Raw genomic sequence first — 12,215 nt, forward strand, 5'->3', positions numbered from 1 at the left:
TTTTCCAGGTCCGCAATGAGCATTGCTTGCTGTGTGTGCAGATTTGTATGTGGGGAACTTTGTGCATGCTCGTGGTTATATCTAATGGTGTTGACATCCCTGGGTACCTATTCATTGTTTATTGATTTTAATGGTGCTGGGTAGTGAACGTAGGGCCTTGCCCATACTAGGCAAGTACTCTACCACTCAACTACATGCCCAGCCCTGCCTGGTTTTTACTTTTTATTTTGAGACTAAGTTGCCAGTGCTGGCCTTGAACTCATTCAGTAGCCCAAGCAATCCTTGAATTTGCAATCCTCCTGCCTCAGCCTCTCGTATCTAGGATTAGACTTGCAGTATGGGGCCAGCTTGATTTCCTTTCTAAGAACTGCTTTATTTTGCACTGATGGTAGCCTAGGAGAGCTTCACCAGCGGAGTAGGTACGTTCTGGATTCTTGCCATTCCTATTTTAAAAAAATGTACAGTATCCATATGGCTTAAATTTGCATAGCTAAAAATTTCAAGAGGTTGAACATCATTTCATTTAAAGGCCATTTGTGTTTCTCTTCTTCTCTCTCCCCCTCAAACTGCATGCCCTGAGCTTGATTTGGTCTTCCTCAGTGGGTCTGTTTCTCTTTGGTGTTAGAGGGGTCTTTATAGACAAGGAAGACTGGCTTGAAGTCTGATACAACTCCAAGAATTACCCCAGTTGTCGCTTCCTTTATCTTTGAGGGTTTTTGTTTTGTTTTGTTTTTCTGGTTTTTGTTTGCCTAATAGAGAAGTTGTGTGTATTTGTGTAATACATACGATACATACGTGTACACATGCCTGTCTCCACCTCCCCGGTGCTGGTTTACAGATGCTCACTGCCATGTCCACCTTTTACGTGGGTGTTGGGGATTTGAACTTGGACCTTCATGTTTGAACAGTAAGCACTTTGACACTGAGCCCTCTCACTGGACCCAGATGTCGCTTTTTATAGAGCAAATTTCTCTTTCCCTTTTGGCTTCTGAATTCCACTGTCCCCTCACACATAAAAGAGTTGATTCATAGAATTTCTGTGCTGATATTCTTTCTGTGTTTAAATGTATGGCCCATTTGATGGGTGTCCCAATACTTTAAAAAGGATGCTCTTGCCCTTGGCCCATACCACCATGATAAAGATTTTTTAAATGAATAGTCCACACTATCCCCATGTAAAACCAGAAACTGTGCGTCGCTGGGGTTCCCCCACCACCACCTCGGGAAGTGGGGGTGGGGTTAGGTCCTTTTCCAGCTTAAGGTTGTTATTACCACTTTCTCCTTCAAGGGTAATTAATAATGCTTACTCACGAGCATAATGAATGAATGGACTGAATCCACTTGTGTGTTCCCACCTAGGGGGATGATGAAATTTTGCCTTTTGGAACAAATCCCAAGATTTACCTGAAGACAATCTCATTTTACTCTAAGTGTTTCGGTCTTTATCCACAGGCCTGAAGCTGGAAAGAAATCTCTATTGTTTACCTAAGAGCCATGCCTTTTGTGAGTCCTTAATGTGGGGATTCTCAAAGCAGTATCTGCCACAAATGCATGCTCCCATCTTTGACTTGTTACCAGAGTTTTTAGGGCAAATGCCAGAGGTCTGGGGATAGAACTCAGTTGGTTAAGTGCTTGCCTAGTGTGCATGAAGCCCTGGTACCTGTGCTGTGTACATCTGGTGTGGTAGTTAACACTTGGAATCCCAGCTCTTGAAGGAGGAGCAGGAGTTCAAAGTCATCCTTCCTACATAGCAAGTTCAGGGTCAGCTTGAGCTACATAAGACCACTGTCTCAAAAAAACAAAAACAAACAAAACAGTCAAAAACCTGCTCCAGCTAGGCTTAGCCAGTTAAAGGAATGTGTAATGATGAAAAGCACAGGATGGAGATTTATTCCATTTGGCTACACCAGGAAGGGGAACAGACAAAAGGTTACAGTGACCTATTACTTCCCCCATCCACCCCCAAGTCCATCTTCAAGGTCCTGACATTAGAATTTGGCTTAATGGAGGGCAGGAAGTATTACACAATCATTCAGTCCTGTTCAAGGAGTGCTCCTGTCCATCGTCTCAGCTCCAGGCCTTCAGGTGGTCTGATATGTAGTTGGTGGGGGGTGGGGAGCGGAGGGGCTTCACTGCCCTTTGAGAATTAGCTCTTCTGGAATTCAAGGTGACTGAAGAGGAAAGGTTAAGGCCCATTACAGCTAATCTCTGCTTTCAGCAAAAGTGAAGGCAGTGGGCAGAACGGAAGCAGAGATGCCAGGCTCTCGTCCTTCTCAGAGGTTGGACGTCATGTCACCTTGTAGACCTAAGGGTAGAATCAGACACGAAAGACCCCTGTGCAGGGCCACAGAAGCCTGACTCTTAGCCTCCAGGGAATCTGAACATGCGCCAGTTCGAGTCTTCCAGCCTCCTTAGAAGGTCTACTTAATTTTGTAATAGCAGACCACAGTCTTTTGGTACTGCCTTCTGGGTGGGTGGGATTGGCCCTTGGCAGGTAGCAGTGGAAGGACTTAGGAAATGATGATATCTGTTATTTGACCCTGGTGTGCTTAGAATGGGAAATTTCTGGAGGAATTTTCCAGAGCTCTCACACAGTCACTGCTGCTTTGGTCTCCATTGCATCCAAAATCCTGCAGACCAGGCCAGTGCTTCCCAGTGTCATGTAATTAAAAACCAGAAGAACAGGTTTCCAGAATATGCTAGGAAGTTTTGTAGCACTGAAAACAGCATGCCCCCAACAAAAGCAGCATTGTTCCTCCCCATCCCTCTGCCCCTCTGCCTTTAAAAAGAATTTGACACCAGAACGGAATACATATTTACCTGTGGTGACTGGGGGCCAAGGAAGGTGGAACTCTCCTCCTCGGCAGTAACATCTGAACCTCACTGTGTCCACTGTTCAACCTAGGGCAGCTTTGCAAGACAGAATCCCCTAAATACCTTTGAGAAACCTTACCGCTTCCCCAACCACATCTGTATAAATAAATTCATGTCTCAAGGGTGAGACCTGGGAATCAGTTTTCAAAAATTTCCCCAGTATTGTGTATGCACGTTGAAGAACTGAGCCTTTATTAAAGTCATGTAGTTTCTTATAACAGGGACCAAAGGTCACGATCACATGCAAGAAAGAGATCTTAAGGCTCAGCAGGTAAAGGCACTTGCTACAAGGCTGAGGAACTGAGTTCAACTCTCAGGACCCTCATGGTGGAAGGAGGGAACTGACTGCTGTAGGTTTTCCTCTGACCTCCATCCACATGGACACCATGGCATAAATTCATGCAAGTGTGCACACACACAACAAATAGAGGAACAAACAAACAAACGTAATACAATTTTTGAACAAAGGGATCCGAGGGTAAGTACAATCAGAACAAGGAATTGCTCATTTACATAGCAATTTGCATGGAACTTCTGACAAGAAATCAGGCTGTAGTGTTTTCTGTCTCCTGTATTTCTTTGTAATGGTCTTGCTCATTGATTTTGCTGGCTGCAAGCAAAGATGATAAATGCCAGAGGCCACCTGTGCCATGGAGGTCAGGGCTGGACTTTCCTATTTGGCTCTGTTCTGATGTCATTAGCAGATTGATTCGAACCCCTTTCTGAAGACTTTGACCTATACGAGGTTGGGCTGTCTTTGAGAGCAACGGACCTTTCTAGATCGTTTCCTGGTGTTTACCCTGTTAACTGTTCCCTTGTCCATAGCAACAGTTGGGAATCCGTCTTAGGAAATCCATGGCTTGCTCTGTTCGCTCTCCTGCATACTTTTCCCTGTAGAGAGTCTTTCATAGTTTGCCAGAAGGAAGGGAAGATGCGGATTAAGAAAGAACACAACTGCTCATCATAAAGGGAGTTCTCTGAAGCTGACCCTGGGGCGAGGGTGCCCCAGTGGCTTTGACAGGAATGCTGTAGAGTCAAAAAGTCTGGTAATAGGGTGGAAATAAAAGAAATTCTCTCATCCCTTTTACAACATCAGGCAGTTCTAGAATGAAACCCTTAGGGACTAGGAGAGAGTGCTCATAGAGATTCATCAGGTGCCAATGCTGTGGCCATCTTGAGGTTGAGGGTTCTAGGGAGGGAGCTCCATGCAAGTCACAAAGAGCTCAGCGAGCTTCTGTTTTCATTTAGGATTCTAGAATGGCTTCTCATAGATTTTCCTTTATGTTTTTAACTGATCTGCTAAAGTTACTGACAAATTTTAGTGTTGGCCAAGATCCAGTCCCTTGTTGAAGGGTACTTCAACAAAGGAGGGGTGCTCTTGAGGCTAAGGAGCTGGCGTAGTGAGTAAAGTACTCACCACGCATCATGAGGCACTGAACCCCAACATGCCTGTAATCCTGATACTAGGTAGATGGGGGCGAGGTGGGGCTGGGTGGGGAGGAGCCTAGCAAGTCCGTATGCAGCCAGCCAGTCTAGTGGATGTGCCGACACCAGGTACAGTGAGGAACCCTTTCTCACACAGTAAGATGGAAAGCACTTGAGAAGACACTGATGTCCACACATGCTCGCACACCTGAATATGTGTGTGCACATGTGTGTACAAAAGGTGCCAGGCTTATGAACCTCACTAGGGTAAGGCTTCAGATATTGAAGGCATTCCCAGGAAATTTTCTCCTTCACTTTCTACAAATGAAACAGACTCACTGGATCTACAACTTGCCTAAGATTTCTTGCTTTTTATTCAGATTCTCAGGTTAAATAATGAGAAGTTATATTTTTTGACTTGCAAAAACAGCAGTATGCTGATGCAACAGAAGTCATGTCTTTTTAACATATGTATTCATGTTTTTTTTTTAATTCACCTTCGTAAATGACTGAGAACAATGTTATAAAGAACACACTTCTAAAATGTGATGTGACTCAAGAAGTCCTTTCTCTTCCTCCTTGTTTTGTATGAAATGACAGTCCCCATGCATGTACTTTAGTGGGCAGTGAAAGGTGAATACACAGGGATTGGAGGGCAAGAGGTTAGTGTTTGTCCACTAGTGAAAAAAAACAAAAAAACAAAAAAACAGACCACAATCATTACAGGATCAAACCATAGGTCTAAAAACTATCGGGCTTATGTGTGGTTTGGGTGTATAAGGAACATTCTCAGACTCCTAAGCTTTGACTAATTTGTAGAAATCCTGAGGTTTTGTTTATCCTCCATGTATGTGTTGCTTTGTAGCTGGGTGGTTATTTTGCATTTATAATTAAAGCATTTCAAAAAAGCCAACCTTGCTAATAGGAATCTCCATGTGTGTTCCTGGGGTTCTGTGGAGTTCACCTGGGGTCAGTCATCAGGAAAAGCTCTGTGAATCAGGTTGCCTACAGGTGAGCTTTCCCAAGCATGTTGAAAAGGCAGTGGGAGGATGTGGCGCAGATGGTCTTCTAGGATGAATGGTCTCTTCCCCCATCCCCCTGAGTTAATCTGGAAATAGTGTAGTCTAGAGAGAGACTCTGTTCCCAGACTTGTCGTGTTCAACCAGAACGGATCTTCCTTACCTTTTCCACTCATGGCTCCCCTCTGTTCAGCTATGGCGATATAGCAGGTATACGAATCAAACATTTGTTGATTATAAAGAATTTGTTGTAAACAATTCCTTGGTATACATGTAGTTTTCCATGTAGTAAAGATGAAAGCAAACGTGCACACTGATGAGATGAATGTTTGTCTAATACAGTACAATCCAAAGATATAATAATTTGGTGTTTACATAAATGCTCACATGATACTAAAGAGGAGTGATGGTAGGGAAATATTAAAAGTTCTTGTTTTCTGTAAATAAATGTTTCTGTAGGCATAGACAGCTTTGTGTAGACAGTGAAAAATACTGCATTTCATAACATATGATAATCTCAAATCGGAGCCAAGGTGTTAGAGGCAGGGTCCACTTGTGTTTCATGGTGTGATAGCAATGCACAGTACAAAGTGTGTGCTGTGTGTTCAGAATCAAGGCTCGGGCCAGCAAGATAGCTTAGCTAGTAAAGATGCCCACTCTCATGCCTGATGGAAAGAGAATGGATGCCTACAAGTTGTCCTCTGACCTCCACAAATACACACACACACACACACTAAATAAATGTTAAAAAACGTAAAAAAAAAAAAAAAAAAAAGCCAACCAAGGCTTTTGAGCACTGTCAAAAATGCCCCAATTTACTCCATCTTGGAATTTTAATTTGGTTTTGCTCACTGCATGTTTAGAAACCCTTGCTATTACCCCGTTTCCATTACCCCCTCATTTAGTTATGTGACCCCATGGGGGGTCATGAATGAGCCAATGAGATGGTTCAGTGAGCCAAGACTGCCAAGGCTGACACCTGGGTTTAATCCCCTAGGACACACAAGGTAGAAGGAGAGAACTGGTCCCTGCAAGTTGTTATCTGGTCTCCACAGACCTGCTATGGTGTGTGTGCACACATGCACACAGCATCAGTATATACATGTAAAAATAGAAGCTTCGAACTGTACTATTTGCTTACTTCTCTGTTTGGTCTTCTGACTAGTAGGTGCCCATGAAATAGCACCTAATGCTTAGAATCATAAGATACGTAAACTAGCAGTAGTTACAAGGTAAGTAGATTGGAAAGTAAACTGAAAGGAGACAGAATCTCAGAGTGAACAACTAGCTATACTTGCCACTGTGGCCCATGGGTGACTTTCTGTTCTGTGTCATCTAAACTGATTGAATAAATGGTTGGTTTCCTTGTGATAATGGAGCTACTGAGTAAAACAAGGATCCTTGATAACAGTGACCTGTTACTGATTTTATCGCTAGTAAAAGTTATTCATGCATTATCCTTTTCCTATACAACACACTAACATTTTCTCCAAGCTCTTTTAATAAACAGCATCTTTTAATTTCTCTGTGTTCAGTACTTTAGATTCATTGGGTTTGTGTATTTTCAGATGGGTGGTTCTCCTCTCTTCCAGCCCACATTCCTCACCCCCTTTTTTCCTAGTGTGTTTTCAAGATCCTTTTATGTGCATCAGAAAAATGAGCATGATTTCATACGTATTCATTAGAAGTCCCTGCCAGAGGCCTTTCTGTTTTTCTTCTGAACCTCAAAGGTAATGGCTCCTTATAGAGTAGGAAAAAAAAAAAAAAAATGCTAGAGGAGCCTTATTCTGCACCTTTCGTGGGTAAGTCTCTCAAAACATTTGCCCACATTAGTGTAATAGGGAGTTCAAGTCTTGCTCAGACAGTGGCTTCATAAAACTAACTGCAGAATGAGAGTGGGGTTGCTGCATTGCGCAGTAGGGATCCATGCATGGCCCAACTGAGGTGCCTAACACAAGTGTGTGACCCTGACATTCATCCAGCTAGGCCTCTGCCTCCTCCTCAGACCACTGTAATTCCCCTCAGTGGGGGATCTGCTGGGGGGCTCCCTGGAAGCTCCTGGGGATCTTTTGTCTTTGATGTTGCTTATAGGAAGGGCCCATTCTGATCTTAGAGCTAGGCAATGCGTGTCTTAGTGTGACTTAACTTGCTTCCCACGGGTTCTGTTCCTTCGGGTTCTGTTCCGTCCTCGTTTACACAGCGAGATTGCTCAGAAGTGGGTAGACCTGCTGGTGAAACTGTCGTGACAGGGGAGCTAAACAATGGGCTGTTGTATGTGGGTGAGATGTTTTTGATGTTCTGTACCCCAGAAGTGTTTCCCTGGGAATAGCTAGGAGACTCCGTGCACTGAGTCTGAAGGATCTTCCATCAGAGGCCCCTCTTGGGGGACTTGATGACTTAATCACTTCAAAAGTTGTTCAGCCCAGTGTAATGCACACTTTTAATCCCAGCCTTTGGGAGGCTGAGGCAGGTGAATCTGTATAGCAAGGACCAGGCAATATAGGGTATATAGTGAGACCTTGTCTCCAAAATAATAATAGTAATAATAATAATAATAACAACAACAACAATAATAATAAGTTACCTAATCCTGTGTTTACCTTATCAAGTGGGAGGACCACGAAGTTGGGTTTCTGCAACACTTTCCACAGTGACTTGTTCTTCAGTGATACAGCCGAAAGGCACTTAAGAGAAATGGACATCAAGAGGGAGTCACGGGTCTTATCTGGTTTTTAAATTATTATTTTATTTTATGTGTATTTTACCTGTGTATTTGTATGTGCACTACGTGTGTTGCTGATGCCTGAGGAGGTCAGATGAGGGTGTTGGATCTCCTGGAACTAAAGGTTGTGAGCCACCATATGGTTGCTTGGAATTGAACCTGGGTCCTCTACCAAAGCAATAAATGTGATAAACCACTGAGCTATTTCTCCAGCGTGCAGGGTGTATCTGAAGAGATTTAATTGATCTAGAAACACAGTGTGGAAAAATGTTTCTGTCACTGGGTGAAGAGACCCTCCGAAGTTGTCCTGTTAACAACATACTACATGACTGTGTCTTGTAAACAAGGTAGATGGCTCCTGAGGACCGACACCCACAGTTGACCTCTGGCTTACATCTGTTGTGAGCTGCCTGGTGTGGGTTCTGGGAACCAAACTTGGGTCTCCTGGAAAAACAGCAAGTGTTCTTAACTGCTGAGCCATCTATAGCCCTGATGGTTGTCTTTTAAGATTTAAAATCAAGGGGGAGACATTGCGTGTGTAGCCATCTGGTCACACTGCTAATGTTCTACCTTCCTGTGCAGGTTTCCACTTGGCATTGTCTTCTCCTTGAAGGGCTTTCATGTTTCTGCTCTGGGTCCACTGTTGAAGAACCTTTTCCAAGGGCATTGTTGGGGATGAAAACCAAGCCTTTGCTCATACTGGGCCCTCTACCACTAGGCTATATCCCAACCTAGCTTTTACCTCTAAGATAGTCTTTTCCTTTTGAACTGTGAAGGATATTTTTGCTAGGTATGAAAGTCAAGTTTGCCAATATCTTTTCTTTCAGTACTTAAAAAGTTGTTCTGCATTCTGGATGCATTGTTACAAATGAGAACTGGTCTGTCGTTTTTGTTCTTTTTCTCTTCATCACCAGTTTTAAGCAATGTGATTATAGTGTCTTTAGTTTTTTTATATTATTTATTTATTTATTTATTTATTTATTGTGGATGTGGATGCATGCAGCACAGAATGGAGGTTAGAGGACAACTTACAAGAGTTGGTTCTCTCTTCCCACTACTGTGTAAGTTGTGGGATCAGCTCAGGTCATCAGGCTTGGCAGCAAGCAACTTTACACACTGAGCCATTACATTTGTGTTGTGATAGGATTTGGGGTAGGTAGGTGGGTGCGTGTGTGGGTGGGTGGATGATGAGTTGGTTGGTTTAGAGGATGGGTTTCTTGTAACTCAGGCTGACCTTCAACTCTGCTTTGACCTGATTCTCCTGCCTCTGATCCCAAGCACTGGCACTGTAAGAGTGCACCCCTACTCCCAGCTAGGCCTTTTTAGGAACCTAGTAATTTTGGGCAGGATACTAGTCATTGTACTTTTTTGTATTTCTGTAAATGTTCTTGAACTTGGTTCCACGATGCAGCCCTGGTTTCATCTTGGAGGTCTTGCTTTGTTGGGTGTGAGCCGATCAGTAGTTATTGGAGGGCTTCTTTCTCTCCTGAGCGAGGTGGCAAGTATCCGTCTCAGTGCTCTCCCCTGTACCCCTGATTTATGAGGCCTGTTTTGGCTGCCTAGTAGGAACAGACCCAGTTTCTGGCCCCACAGGGGTTCTCACCACTGTGCATGTTCCTTACTTCTGTAGAACTTGATTTAATTTTCTCCTTGAATTTTCTTCTATTCTCTGGGCCCAACTCTGCTCCACTGAGTCCACAGGAGGGGCTTTCCATAGATCTCCAAGGGGGTTGGATGCTCTTGCTCACTTTTTCTCTATCTCCCCAACCCCTAGCCCCTTCCTCCTGGTACTCTGTCCAGTGCTGGCTGCTTTGACGCCCTTCACCCCTCCTTCAGCTCCATCATCTCAGCTCAAGAACTTGACCAGATCCACCTCTGCCGCTCGCTTCTTCCTCTGTTGCAGTCTGGAAATCTCCAGCCTCCAAATGCAGGAATTGGAGGCTTGGGTTTATATGGAATGAGAGGAGAAGTGAGCAGAGCCACCCGTCACTTGTCTACAAGTTGGATATCTTTGGCACCATGCCAGGCAGACCAGCAGAGGTTCCCATCCTTTTCCTGCCTTCCTTACTGTTGAAACAGGTTCACTGTATATCCCACTTGTCCTCGAACCCATGCTCTTTTGATGATCCTCTAGCCTCAGCTGCTCCCTAAAATAGACCTGTCAGCCCTCAAGTAAGAAACTGTTTATGGTTTTTCATATGCCTGTAAACTATGTTCGTAGCTCTGAATGGCTAAAAACATACAAGAGTTATGTCTGTGATTCGGGTGACTGGCTTAGCATCACTCTTCTTTTCAATACACATGTTCAACCCTCAGCTAAGAGACCAAAGCATGGCCAAGTCATCTTATTACCCAAAAAGATGATTAATGAGCAATACAGAGTCCTTTACTAAAAAAGTTGCACACTGGGAGATGGCTCAGTGGGCAAAGTACTTGTTCCACAAATGTGGGGTGTAGCATGAGTCTTAAAAGTTCTTATTACTAAAATCAAACCCGAGGCCAGTTATTGGGGTCAATGCTGGTAGATCAGAGAGACAGAACAAGCCACAGCTATCTCACCTTGCCAGTTCCTCAGCTGGTCCTGTTTCCTCAGACTGGAAGCCTCTGAGTCCTCATCCAGAAAAAATCTCAGCTGAACTGTGTTGCTCCAAAGCCTGAATGCTTAACCAGCCAAATGCCTAACCAGCTAAATGCTTCCAGTTTCTGGTCCTCACGCCTTATAAACCTTTCTGCTTTCTACCACCACTCCCTGGGATTAAAGGCTGCTTTCTGGGATTAAAGGCGTGAGTCACCATGCCTGGCTGTTTCCAATGCGGCCTTGAACTCACAGAGATCCAGAGGGATTTCTGTCTCTGGAGTGCTAGGATTAAAGGCATGTGCTAACATTTTCTAACCTAAGTATCTTGTGGCTTTTCTGTTCTCTGACCCCAGATAAGTTTATTAAGGTACACAATATTTGGGGAACACAGTACCACCACAGTGGGGACCTGAGTTCAAATCACCAGAACCCATGTAAAGCCAGTCATAGTCATGCATACCTGTAGTCCCAGCATTTTTAAGGCAAAATGGGAAGAAGAGACAGAATTTCCAGGGGCTCTTGGGCCAGCTAGCCCGGTATATGCAGTAACAAACAAGAGACCCTGTCTCAAAGTCGAAGGCAAGTACTAACTCAAGGTTGTCCTGTGACCTTCATACACACAGTATGACACTCAGGTTGGCAGTCATGCCGCAGGAACACACACATTGTACACATGCATGCACACAGATTTTAAAAGATCTTAGTAAGTTACAAAAAGGAGTTCATCCCCATAGTCCTGAAACTGGCTGTGGTCCCAATGTGGCCCCTTGCCTGGTTTATAAATAAAGTTTTATGGCAACACTGCCCATCCCATTCTTTGATATCCTCTCTGTGGGTACGCCAGAGCCTAACATACTCATTTGCCCTTCACAGAAAATGCTTTTGAACTCCTGTTTTATTTCACTGGTCTTGAGGAGAGTTATACAAACCACGGGGCCAAAAGTTAGGACTCAGAAAGAAAAGTAGAATAAACTAAACTGTACTGAGTAGAAGATTCCAGAACACTTGCTGTGAGACCTCTGCACAGCAGGATCAGCCTAAACTTCATCACCACTCACCACCCAACATATTTGACATGTTTTTGCTGAAACTTTAAAGTAGAAAGTTGGGTGTCCAAAGAGGACTTGTTCTCTTGTATGGACAGTATTTACATACTTAAGATTAGCAGTCATTTTAAGGCAACAACACATCGCAAATCAGATGAGGGCATTGAAAACCCTTTCTTGCCGGGCGGTGGTGGCGCACGCCTTTAATCCCAGCACTCGGGAGGCAGAGCCAGGCGGATTTCTGTGAGTTCGAGGCCAGCCTGGGCTACCAAGTGAGTTCCAGGAAAGGCGCAAAGCTACACAGAGAAACCCTGTCTCGAAAAACCAAAAAAAAAAAAAAAAAAAGAAAACCCTTTCTTAAGTTAATGTAGTTGTGCATTTCTCCCCTGTGTCTGGAAAAGGCATGTCACATTTAGACTCAGAACAGAACAGAATGCTATTTGTATGGAGCATTTTCATCCAGACCCCTCTGTTGGGGAGACCACTGGACTCACAGACACAGAGGTTATTATGTACAAATTATTATAAATATGCCTGTCTGCCCTTATTTC

At 43.9% G+C, this 12,215-nt stretch overlaps 1 long non-coding RNA gene across 1 annotated transcript; it reads right to left on the minus strand.

Annotated features, from left to right (window-relative positions):
* Positions 1-1,864: 1,864 nt before the first annotated feature.
* Positions 1,865-4,065, minus strand: LOC131911252 (uncharacterized). The gene is made up of 2 exons (XR_009379310.1): positions 2,821-4,065; positions 1,865-2,305 (listed from the first exon to the last, which is right to left on the minus strand). It is a non-coding gene; the product is annotated as an uncharacterized LOC131911252 (long non-coding RNA).
* Between the last annotated feature and the right edge of the window lie 8,150 nt (positions 4,066-12,215).

Source organism: Peromyscus eremicus, chromosome 5 (assembly GCF_949786415.1).
Source record: "Peromyscus eremicus chromosome 5, PerEre_H2_v1, whole genome shotgun sequence".
Taxonomy (NCBI): domain Eukaryota; kingdom Metazoa; phylum Chordata; class Mammalia; order Rodentia; family Cricetidae; genus Peromyscus; species Peromyscus eremicus.